Here is a 14,284-nt window from a genome sequence, read left to right on the forward strand (position 1 = left end):
TTTGAGAGCAAATGAGAGAATTTTTCAGATTTTCTTATATTTTTGGAAATCTCTCATAATTATACATAGGATCTGTTCTTTGTGATTTTAATTTTGATGCAAAATATTTCCCTAAAAATCGGATCTTTAAAAATTAGGTTTTTTCCTTATTTTGATCAGATCTCACAAACCATTTCGAATTGTGACATAAAAATTTTTGTGCAGGTCAGGAAACATATCAGAAAGATTTAGTAAAAATTTCAAATTTTTTGGATCGATTTTTCATTTTATATGAATTTTTTATGATTTTTCATAAAAAATTAATTTTGAGAGAAAATTAGCAAATTTTTCGGATTTTCTTACATTTTTGGAAATCTCTCAGAATTATACACAGGATATGTTATTTTTTATTTTAAATTTGATGCAAAATTATTCTTCAAAAATTAGATCTTTGAAAACTAGGGTTTTGCATTATTTTACTCATATCTCACAAACTGCTTAGATTTGTTGCAGAAAATTTTTTGTACAAGTTTGGAAGATGATAAAGACTCTCCAGTAAAAATTTTAGATTTTTTGGATCGATTTTGCATTTTATATGAATTTTTTATGATTTTTCATAAAAAAATTAATTTTTGGAGCAAATTAGCAAATGTTTTGGATTTTCTTACATTTCTGGAAATCTATTGAAATTTTACAGGTGGTCTTTTTTTATGATGAATCAGATCTTTGAATTGGTCAACAAAACGCATTATTGAAGGCCCCTATTTCACAAAGTCTTTGGATCTAAAATTTACCTAACTTGTGTGCTTGCAGGAAGGGGTGATTATTTCAAACAATCCAAAATACTAATAAATCTTTGTTGCAGATCCTTGGCAAGGGTTTTTGGATTTTTATTGTGTGCCTTGTTTTCATAGACTAGCAAACACTTCAATTGGTGCACTAAAATTGAATCATTGTCTTTTGTGTCTTGAGCAATAGGCTCTTTTTGTTCAATCTTTAGAGGGCCTGTCTTCCCGTGTGGTCATTAGGACTACTAGTGAGAAGAGAATGACCCAAGTGGTAGCGAGGAAAACCCACCTCATCCGAACCACTATAATCAAATGTATTCATGGTGAAAACTATGAATAACGTGTGCTGATTAGTTCATACCGACACTATGTCTCCCCATAAACCCATTTGATCAAATTTATTTGATCAGTTGTAGGGCGTAACCCCTACCGGCTGGGAGCCTTCTGTATTTACATAGCTAAAAGTGCCGCATGTATGGCCACACGAGCGGATGCCCTTACTAGCACCATTTTGTTTTAGAAGCCCAAATCCTTGTAGTTGTTGGGGCAGGAGGTCGGACCTCTCGTAGCGGCCCACACACATACGGTTCTTAGTAGAGATACAAAGTTCGCCATGGGGAGTTTTCATGGGGACTGATGCTTGGCTGACCCGAGAAGTGAGTGCCGAGGGTGGAGCCAGTGAGGTCAAGCATCTAAGTATCCGCTCTGAATAGCGTAGCCTCGGGGGTAAAACCCCATGTGGGATCAACAACTATTGTCTTGGCCAGCCATAAGAATTGTGCTTGACTTATGTTAAACATTCAAACAATCAAGACCAAACAGCAAAACATTGTGTCTTTTGTGTCTTCAAGTGTATGCAAAACAATTTTACATCAAACAACACACTTTTCTTGGAGTCATTGTCAGTCTAAACACTTGCAAACATTGAGTCCTCATCAACATTGTGTCCTCTTGTCACGAAAAATAGTCAAACATTCAGATTTGGTCACAACCAAAAACTTCACAAATTGGAAAAATTTCACAGTCCAGCAAACAAAAGAAATCAGTTTCGGAATACTTGAGCTTCCTAGGTTGTTTCTTCAGGTTTCATCTAGCATTCAACCTGTCCTTGGGTCTCACATAGTCCATCATTGCTTCACATCTCATTTTACATTCACAATTGTCTAAACTTGAGTCAAAAGGTCACTTGCTTGTCCTCATCATACTTTGTCAACACACTACATACAACTACACTTTGCTAAGTGGTCCCTCATCAAGGTTTCTTACCTTTGGGTCTCATTTGGTCTTACTTAGGGTCAAGGTCAGCTTACCTCATCAAGAGAAACTATCCTCTCTTTGGAAGTCACACCTACTCTACTACATACATACTTGGTCTTACACTTTGGACATTGCAAGTACATTTCAGACTCATTTACATTTCATCCAACTCTTGGTCTTCCATACTCTTTCCATTTTTCATCTAGTCTCACACATCTTGGTCAATACCTAGTTCATGGTTGAAACCTGTCTTCAAAAATCTAGGAGAGAAACTAAAGAGGCTCAAGAGTCCGCAAACATGAGTTCTTATGAGTATGACAATGAGATCTTTTTCAATTCTGATCATACTACATTACCTGACATGGATGCCTATAGAAACAATCCAAATGTTGAGAACATAGACACTACAAACAACAATGCTACACACAATGACAATGTGGACAACTTTTCAATACATTCAGCAGATATGGAAGAATCCATTATGAATCCCCATTTCAATCGATTGGTTGAGGAAATAATGAGGAGAGATAGACAATACTTCTTACACATGATGGCACAAAGTGGAGCCAAGATACCTCATGATTTTGACATGTCTCAAATAATGGAACATAGACCTTTGCAACAACCTCACTCCAATATGGATCAAAGGAGACCTAATAGTGGAGGAAATAGAGGACCACATATGGTACCTGTATCACCATCAGCTTTGCTTCAAAAACCAGAGGTCCCACATACACATGGTCAAACATATGATACTCACCTTCGCAGACCATTATGGAAGTCTTATGGAGAAAAATATGCTCAATCACATATCAATGCTAAGGATCAACCACCAAAGCAATGGGATATTCCAAGGCATGCTCAAAATTTGGACACAAGGAAACCCCGTGTCAAATTTGGGGGCAACACATTAGAACATGACATGCCTATAGAATATGGTATACATGCGCAAAATAGATATGGTGTTCCTCAACATGAATCTATACCAAGTGGTCCATATATGCAACATCATTACAGACCTCCTCCATATGAACATGTGTATGATCAATATCATCCATATATGCAACATGCACCTCCTCCAATGGGTACCTCAAACATAGGATATGGTCCAAGAAGTCGATCTCCACCTAAGAGCAATTTGGAGCAACAAATCAGGGACTTACAAAAGAAAATGGAGGAAATAAATACACCGAAGCCAACATACACAATGAGAGACATATGTCCTTATCCATTTGACAAGAGCATTCCAATGCCTCCTTTTCCTACACACTTTGTGACGCCTAAATTTGATAAGTATAGAGGAAAAGGGGATCCTAAGGCACACATAAGACAATTTTTCACAGCTTGCATTGAGGTAGCAGCAGAAGAGACATATTTGATGAGATTATTCCCACAAAGCTTAGGTGATCAAGCTATGGAATGGTTCTCCCAACTACCTCCTGGTATTAAGTCATGGGGCGACTTAGCAGAGGCATTCATTCAACATTTCTCTTACAACATTGAAATAGATGTCTCAGTTACTACCTTGTGCAATACGAAACAAAAGGAAGGAGAATCTTTCACAACATTCTTACAGAGATGGAGAAACCTAGCTAGCAGATGCTCTTGCGAAATTCCACAAAAACAAATGGTGGAGATGTTCACACAAAATGTTAACAAGGCTATTGGCTATGATCTCAGAAAAGCTTGTTTGTCTACATTCAAGGATGTCATTGAAAAAGGCCTAGCAACAGAAAGAGTCTTAATTGAACAAGGAGTCATTAAGATATTCAAAGAAAACAAAGAGGACTTTAAAGGAAAGGACAAACCAAAATTTTGGAACAAGAACAAGAACACAGTTAATGATGGTGTTGTTGATGCCAACACAGTGAGACCCAAGTTCATCTTTTCTGGATCAAGTTCTACCAACAATCAGGTGAACACTCAAACAACTTCTAGACCACGAAGGAAGTACACTCCATTGGGAGAACCACTTGAATCAGTGTTCAAAAAGCTTGTGGCAAACAAAGTGATCACAGTTCCAGATTTTCCTCCATATGAACCAAAGGTCAAACCAAATTGGTGGAATGATGATGAGTATTGTGAATTTCATAAGAGCAAGGGTCATAAGATAGGTAATTGCCATCGATTGAAGAACATTGTGCAAGATCTCATTGATAGAGGTGATATTGAGATTGAGGGACATTCATCTAATCAAGAGCATGAGATGTTTAAGGAACCATTCCCAAAACATGACAAAGGAAAAGGCAAAGTCACAGATGATCAAGCCAATTACACTAGAGCACCTTACAATTATGATTCTACTATCAATCATATCTCAATGGACAATCATATCTCTACCATTACCATCAAGAACAAAAATCCTGAGAATCCTCCTCAGCGACCCAAGATTGTCCTAAGGGGTGTGGGATCTTCTTCTGAGCATACCTCTGAATGTCATGTTACAACTCGTCGAGGTAAAATCACGTTGCCAGGTGCCTCTACTAAGAATACCAATCCTTCATCTACCAAACCTGAGTATGACGTTGTAGAACAGTTAGGGAAGACACCCGCGCTCATCTCCATCCTTGAGCTTCTACGCATATCCCCCACTCATAAAGCTATTCTTGACAAAATCTTGAGAGACACTACTGTTCCTACTGATCTGAACGTGGACCAGTTTCAAGCCATGGTGGGATACCTTTCCATTCCACATTCCCTTACATTCACAGAAGCCGATGACGCCTCCGTAAGTCAGCCACATAATGCACCACTACATATCGAAGCCTTCATACACAAACATAGAATCAAATGAGTCCTGATAGATGGAGGAGCAGGTCTAAATATTTGTACATTGAGCACAATTAAACAATTGGGATATTCTGATAAAGCTATGAATTCTACAAACAAAATCACCATCAAGGCATATGATGATGAAGAGCGTTCATCCAAGGGCACAGTCACCCTACCTCTCAGAGTTGGGCCAGTTACAAAGGATGTGGTTTGTCAAATCCTTGATCTAGATCTCACATACAACATACTCTTGGGACGTCCATGGATTCATGAGATGAGCGCAGTCCCTTCTACATATCATCGATGTATCAAGTTTCCACACAATGGAGTTGAAGTGACCGTCAAAGCGGATCCAAATCCATTCATATATTGCAACAATCTGCAACCTCGATCAAAAATAACAATACCAGTCAATCGAGAAGCTATTCCTTCATCGGCATATGTGGATCCAGAATCCTTGAAAGCTTCTACATCCAAACAAGCAGAGATCAAGGAAAAATTCAAGTTTAAAGACATGGGATGTGGTGAGTATATCTTTCATGTTGATCAACTCCCACTATCTGCTAAGGTATTCAGTCAACAGGAAAAATCTATAAATAGTTTGCAAGGAATCGGGTGTGAACCACCTAGTGTTGTGGCTACTAAGTCTGAATGCAAATCTCCTCCAGCGGTGCAAGCATCTCTTGATATCAATAGTCCTAAGAGTGGTTTCAGTGAAGAATCTAATGAGCGTATCGCTAGCCCTCTTGAGAACTCACATAGCTTTACCATTTCATCCACTCATTCCATTTCCACTCCACTCCCAGACTTGGATCAACAAGAATTACAAAAGCCCTTACTCATTGGGGATCAAAAATCAAGCCTTGAAAAGAAAAATCTAAAATTCAAAAATAAAGAAAAGTCCTTTAGTCCAAATCAAAATCAAAAGCTACTGGACTCTGCAAAAATCAAATTCAAGGATAAAAATCCTATGAAGCAAAAAGAGAAAGAGTTGATCTCCCCTAATATCAAAATAACTGGGGGCAAAAGTTCTAAAATTTCAAGTCAAAAAGCATACTTGTTGATCCTAAGTCTCCATCATGCTATCCTACTTTCACTTCTTTTCACAGTCATAAGCCTTCATAACTCATCCACTTGTTCCACACATCCATCCCCTTTTGGTGATACATCATGGACCTTTAATGGAGCTTCCTCGAAGGACTTTGCTATCAGGGATGCCCAAACTTCTTCAGGTGACACGCATACGGGCCTGTGTAGTCAACACACTAGTAATTCTATCTCAGTTCCTTTATCAAGGAAGACAGACACTCAAGCTACACATCATTCAGTCAAGGAACAATGCAGTTACAATCACAAGGTCAAGCCTCACACATTTGAGGTAGGTGACTTAGTACTCAGAGAGAACCCCAAGAATCAGCAAGACAGAGATAAGAAGGGCAAGTTCGAACCAAACTGGCTTGGTCCTTACATCATCACAGCAGTATATGGATCTGGGGCATATCAGCTCTCAACTACAGAAGGTGAACCCTTGGAGGATCCTATCAACAGCATGCATCTTCGCAGGTTCTACACATAAGCTCTTCAGAATATCCTAATTCAAAAATACAAAAAAAAATTATAAAACAAAAAAATCGTTACTTGGTGAAAACCTGGCAAACAGGCGCCTTGTGACACAAAAAAATTGAAAAATCAAAAAAAGTAAAGAGAAATAATTTCGTCCAACGGTGAAAACCACTTCGGTGGCGCCCTGGGCAAGTACCATGGTGAAAACTGGGTCACCAGCGCCATGCGTAGAGACATTGCTCCTCCCACCTTCAGGATTCTCTTTCATCCTTCACTTTGCACACACTCACAACTTATTCGCTCACAATAAACTTACCCATTCCCATCATGGCTTGTTATTGATCTACCTAAGATTGGTTAGCCATCCATAACCCTCCTTTTTCACTCCCTTTCCATCCATAATAAATCAGATCCTATCTGTGGCTAAGGCAAATCCTACGTCTAGTGATGGGTGTGGAACTAAGAACATCACATGTTTCGAGGAGTACAGTTTCTTCCAGCTTTCTCCAGTCTATTCGTGCACAATCCGCAATAAAGCAACATTTGCATCACAGATCCGCAATAAAGTTTCATCTTCTCCGCAATAAAGTATCAGTTTCATGGATTCAGTCAGTTTCAGATAAGACACAGCAGCAACAATGGGCTTCAACAAATCAAATCTTTCAACAGACTCAGACAACATATGGTTCAGTGCTATCTATCCTTTTTGTGAAAGTGAACATTGTGACCACAATCGAATAAGACTTAAACAAGTGACAAGAGACACTAAACTTGAGGACTACAGTGGATGTTGGTGTCGAGTCTTGGTTTTCTTTTGATTTTATCTTTTTGGTGACATGTCTTTTAGCTTTTCCAGGATGTCTTTGACTAGAGATTCTATCTCCAGGATGTCTTTGACTAGAAAGGCGAGGATGGGGTATCGTCACCTATTTGCATTTGCTGTCTGTGGATTGTCTTTTAGTAATGCTATGATTGGTCCAAGGATATGAGGACACTGTGAGTCTAGTGTAAACTGGGGCATTCCTTGTTTGTGACTGTCTTATCTCCATGCAAACAGGTACAATGACTTTCTGGGTCGAACATATGCCTCGATTGTCATAACCTACTTGCCATAATAAAGCTCAATGATGATAATGCACAAGAAGCTCTCTCACTTTCATATCTTCTGTCTTTCATCCCCCCTTTCTTGATTGACTTCCATTGTCCTTCTCGAGTCCGCGTAGCCTGCTATCACATGACTGAGTATAATGACACACCAAAAACATTTGCATTTCATGTAGCTGCACCTACATTACCACATATAAGTATTTCATACATACATATAGATATCACAACTGCATCACATCCTGCACACAACACTTGTTAGCACAATTTACATTTGCATTATCATATTCATCTGCATTACATACATTCACATTTGCATCATGCATACACATATAAAACATAAAAGAACAAAAAAAAATATTGCATTGCATCATATACATATTTGCATCCATATCATAAGCATCACATAAGAACATCTCATCACATAGGTACACATATACATATTTGCATCCATATCATAAGCATCACATAAGAACATCTCATCACATAGGTACACATGCATATAGTTGCCGCAAAGATGCATCATCTCATATATATATATATAAAGTGTCATGATACAATGATGTCAAAATCATATGGCTACAATCAGCCGCAGGTGTCTACATCATTATACAAAATGGTACAAAACTAATACAGAGGAACTCACTGATCATTCCTGCCAACACTATTGGTAGTGCTAATCCTATCCATGTCATGGTATCCCATGCCACGTGTCCCACCCTCATCTCCAGTCTTGGATCCTAGAACACTCGTCTAAGGGCATCCCTGTCTCTGTCTCGATCGTACGGAATCAGCTCCCCATCAATCGGTATCCGCATAATTCTATATACATCCTCCAGGGTGACTGTCATCTCACCCATCGGCAGATGAAACGTGCACGTCTCAGAGTGCCATCTCTCAGCCAGCGCAGTCAGCAAACCCATGTTTGCCCGAAACTCAGGCACATACAGCACATGTCTCAAACCCATCTCCTCGATGGCAGCTCGGTCCTCGAACGACAACTCAGGTCGCAACCTCTGCGTCGATGGGAATCTCTCCCGTCACTCTAGCATAGGCAGATACTCCTGCAGTCACACAATCAATCATGTCAGTTATAGTGACACTCACTATTCATCACAAACTATTTCTATTTATCCTAGTGGTACTCACTGTTCATCACAAAGTACTACGTGTGTGACACTCCCTGTTCATCACAAAATGTTACTCACATTTGCACTCCCTGTTCATCACAAAGTGCTGCTCATATTTTAGTACTCCCTGTTCATCACAAAGTACTTTATCTTGGTACTCACTGTTCATCACAAAGTGCCTTGATCTATCCTAGTCTTCCTAGAGGACCTACTTGAGTGTATCCTCTCAGCAGCTTATCCAATCGACAACGTATGTTCATCACAGAACTGCCGATTTGACCTAGAAGATGCAAATTCATACTTTTCAAATGCAAACGCGTTTTCTTGACATAAATGTGCATTTATTACATTACCTAGCATGCATTAATGACAAAATTAAATGCGTCAAAGTATGAGGAGGTTTGGTGGTACTTACCGGCTCTCCTGCCTCTGCTGGCCTCTGAAATCGGCGAACGCGGTCGAATCTGTGTACGAAAGCCATCGCTGCTGACTGCTGCTGCTCTTTTCTCGCTCTGCACTGTGATCTCGTGAAGGTGTAGATGACAATGAGGATGTATTTTCCCCCGTGGTCTATCTTATAGCCTACCCTAGCCCTCACATTCATTTCCCGAGTCAGTCTTCATTATCCCGTGACTTTGTCACTTTATCCGGTCAATCCATACTATCTTGTCTTTCTTATCGAGAGATTGTTTGCAATCTTTCCAGACATTTTCATCCAATCTCTCGAGGGGGCATATCATTCCCATTCTGGGGCAACTCTGTATCAGTTCATCTTATCTTCTTTGAAACAACGCGACAAGCCGCATTGTCTCAAAGAGGGGCAAAATGTAGACACTCAAAATTGTCATGTCTAATTAAATAAATATTTTATTTATTTAATTATCTAAGCTTAATTCTTCTATTAATTAAATAAATCATTATTTATTTAATTAATTCATTTATCCTCTTCTAGCCTTATTTCTCATTTAAATAAATACATTTATTTATTTAAATTATCCTTTTCCTAAATTAAATAAATATTTTTATTTATTTAATTATCCTACTTCTTCTATTTATTAAATAAATCTTTATTTATTTAATTAATTCATTAGCTTTTTCTACCCATGACACATGTCATTCATCTCTTAATTCCTACACTTTCATTATTTTGGTATTTCTTATACCTACCCTCTAATCCTAGCCGACCTCTCTTTTTACACCTCTCAATCTTAACCCTCCATTTCATATTGTGTCTTCTATTTAAGAAGATGCTTTCTTCATTGTCAAACCCTAATCATTCATTCCTAATGACCTAATCACTCATGCTAATGACTGATTTTGGAGTACTTGGCTACACTACAATTCCACTTGCAACCACATTCCGTTCTTTGTTGAGCTCTTGTGCATACAAAAATCTGAGAGCAAGTATATCAAGCAAGATCAATGGAGATAGGAAGAATGGAGATCAAAACCCTATTGGACATGTGATTGGTATAATCTTTGTGATTTTGAGTTATTTTGCATTGTCTTAGGTTATCTTCATATGTTATGGTGGATCTTTGTTGTTGTTAGGCTAGGGTTTGGTGGTTGAATTCATTTAGCCTTTCAATTTTGTTATTATTGTTATCCATTTTCACCATAAACAGTGACCTTGTCAAAGGATTTCAAACACTCATTTAGAATGTCACCTTGTTAGAGAATTTACATATAAGACTGTTAAGTCCACTCGGTTAAGAGATTTCCTATCACTTTCACAAAATAACAGTAATACAATCTATCTGCAACTTCACATCTAAAATGCTAAAGTAAATTCTTATTTGTTCAATACAATCTAGACATAGAACTAATCTTGTCTATCTGCTAGGCATCAATACTCTATTATTCTAACAAGTCTTCAAGCTTCTGTGCTCGGTAATCACTATGTAGCATCCCTGTGCATACACTTGCCCGCATGCATTGTTTATCAACAATTCCTTATTTATAAACAATCTTCTAATCGCTTAATCTCCTTGATCACATTTCCCATGATCAATCATAGCCATCAGATCTTCAATCTTGTCCAGGTTCATTGTATCTTTCGATCTGAAAACGTTTTACCCCACCTTGGAACTTGCACATTCATCTTGGAACTTGTGTTAGAGTAATGCGGTTCAATTTGAGTTGTAGATCTTCATGCCGACTTTCCATTGCTTTAGATTCGTTAATAAACTTTTTCTACAGCTTGCCAATCATTGATCCGTTCCAGCTCATCAGCATCTTCCATTAAATATCACACTTAAACATTTAATGCATTTTGTTATAGCTTGGTTACAACTCGGTGAATACTAAACTTTACTCGGTAGACATTCTGTCTTCATTAACCGACTGCGATAACCTTAGGGTTTACCGACTAGGTTCCTTAGGGTTTACAGACTAGGTTCTTTGCTTGATAACATAGTATAGTATTGTCCTTTACATTTTACAACATATGTATGATGTTAGAACAATCTAAAACATCAAGATCTCATCATTGTCTGACTCGGTAGAGTTGCCCATTTAATATCTTATCCCTTTATTCATCATATTCTTTCCTGTGTCTTTACCGACTTCTTTATAATCTTCATATCATATTTCTTAAGATATGGCAACATCATACTGAATTAGAAAATCAATTTCTTGACATCAATGACAAAATAATAATTTCAAGATAGTAAAACATCTTTAATCAGTTATGTCCATAATCATCAACAACCTTCTTGATATCCTTGTAATATTGCCAACACGTGTTTGTTTCTTCAATGAGATATCTTCACATCTTGGTTCTTTATACAATGATGTGCTAAGCCCCATTGTTACATAATAAGGCTCAGTGCTGAATATATATTGCACTATGAATAAAGGCACAAAATTTCGTGAAAACCATCATCTTCATTTTCAGTCTATCATTATCAATCTATCATCTCATATCAATCATCCTCAATTTCTTCTAATTTTCACCTTTCATTCTATTTCATTCTAAGATTCATTCTCTCATATTCTATCTCAATATCATCTTCACATCACCTATCTCTATCTCTAATCAACTAACTATTGTTCTATCTCACTTTTTTCTTCTTTCGAGAGATCATTCATACCATTGATGTACAAATAATCTCTCGAGGGGGCATTACTCCCTAAGCATCGTCGGGGCATAAAAATTTTCGTTTTCTTTGAACCAGCGTCATTTTGACATTGTCTTAAAGAGAGGCAAATGTAGACACCTAAAAATGTCTCATTAATCACATACTAATTATTCCTCTAATTGATTCAATATTTCTTTAATTCTTTAATTAATTTAATTAATCTTATTCATCTAATTTCATATTTCTTTGTCATCTTACTAATTATTCTATTTCAATTCTATCATCGTTGAATCATTTAAACTATTTTCTAATGTTAATTAAATATTTGTTATTTAATTTCCACTTTTATTGAAAAAAAAAATATATTTGTTATTTAATTAATTGTGATTTTTAATCTTTCAATTTAAATAATCTTTATTATTTAAGTAAATTCAATTTCGAAATAATTAAATAGTTTATTTAAATTGCTTAATTAACTAATTATTTCCAAGTAGAGGCCCTAGGATAGGATAGAGTGAGGCACTCTTTGATGAACGAGGAGTACCATAGAAATTGATAATTCTATGATAGAACATACGTTGTCAATTGGATAAGCTACTCAAGAGGATACACTCAAGTAGGTGCCCTAATAGATAAAATAAAAGCAACACTTTGTGATGAACAGGGATTAATACTAGGATAGAGTGCCATATGATAGATATAAGCACTAGGATAAAAAAAGAGACACTTTGTGATGAACAGGGAGTACTACTAGGATTGACATAGTTGATTTGCTTGACTGTAGGAGGAACTACCTATGCTAGAGTCACATGAGAGATTCCCTTCGACTCAGGGATTACAACCAGATTTGACATTGGAGGATAGAGCAGTAGTTGAGGCCATGGGGTGATGATATATTATATATATGCCTGAGTTTCAAGCGGACATGGGGTTGTTGACTGCATTAGTCGATAGATGGCACTCAAATACATCGATGTTTCATTTACCGATGGGTGAGATAACAGTCACTTTAGAGGATGTGTATCGGATACTGCAGATATCGATTGATGGGGAGTTGGTTCCTTACAATCGAGAGGGAGACATGGAGGCATTAAGATGAGTGTTCCAGGTTCCAGGATTGCAGATGAGAGCAAGACATGTGGCCTGGTACACCACGACAGCTACAAGATTAGCTCTACCGATGGTGCTGGTAGGAGTTATCAGTGGGTTCTTGTGTCAGAGGTATAGGTGGACTACCTTTATAGGTGCTAGCAACATAGATTCTAGGATAGGGAAAGGGACAGGGATAGGGACAACCACAGGGATAGGTACAACCATAGGGATAGGGGGAGGAGGGAGGAGAGGAGGATGATAAGCTACTATCCTTGAGAGGGATCTGCCAAGGATAGGCAGATGAGATTTTGAATCTAGAGATGGATGGGGCTAGGCTAAGGAGACAACTGAGGGACACTGAGAGAGAGAGGGATCAAGCTATTCAATGCTACATAGAGGCTAAGGAGGAACTGAGGGCAGGCAAGCAGGCAACAGAGGACATTGGGGCTGGATATACCTATGTTTGACGAGCAAGGGAGGAGATAGCCTACTTGAGATACTTGTATTATGGAGTTGTGCCACTAGAGCAGCGGGCTAGGAGCTTTCAAAGACCATCACGGACTATGACGACCACTAGAGGGAGAGACAGGAGACAACCGTCTAGTGGTGGGGTCATGGGTCCTCCACCACCACCAAATAGAGGGGGTAGGAGAGATGATCCTGGGGTGGGAACTTCTAGGGCTCAGAATCCGTCAAGGCCAGCTAGCTCCAAGGGAGGGAGTTCATCATAGCCTTAGAGGGCTCCATATGTATTAGTGTGTGTACCATTTTTGTATGATGACACCTTCGGGTGATTTTGTAGCCATATGATTTTGGCATCATTGTATCATGACACTTATGATTTTTATATATATATGAGATGATTCATCCTTGCGACAACTATATGCTTGTGTACCTACATGATGCTTCTATGTGATGTATGTTTATATATGATGCTTATGATATGGATGCAAATATGCAATATATTTGTGTTCTTTTATGGTTTATATGTTATGCATATGAAATGCAGATGAATATGATAATGCAAATAATTATTTACATGATGAAAATGTAAAATGTGCTAATCATGTGTTGTGTGCAGGATATGGTGAAATTTTGATATCTATATGGATATGTGAAATGTTAATATGTGGTAATGCAAGTGCAACTACATGAGATGCAAATAATTTTTGGTGTGTCATTATACACAATCATGTGATAGCAGACTACATGGACTTAGGGAAGGACAATGGAGGTCAATCATGAAAGGGAGATGGAATATAGAAGATATGGAAGTGAAAGAGCTTCTTGTGCTTTATCATCATTGGTATTTATTATGGCAAACAAGTTATGACAATCCAGATATAGGTTCGACCCAAAAAGTCATTGTACCTGTTTGCATGGAGATTAGATAGTCGCAAATAAGGAATGCCCCAGTTCATACTAGACTCACAATGTCCTCATATCCTTGGACAAGTCATAACATTACTAAGAGACAATCCACAGACAACAAAACAATAGTTGAACATATCCCATCCTT

The sequence above is a fragment of the Cryptomeria japonica genome, chromosome 9 (assembly GCF_030272615.1).
Source record: "Cryptomeria japonica chromosome 9, Sugi_1.0, whole genome shotgun sequence".
NCBI classification, from domain to species: Eukaryota; Viridiplantae; Streptophyta; class Pinopsida; order Cupressales; family Cupressaceae; genus Cryptomeria; species Cryptomeria japonica.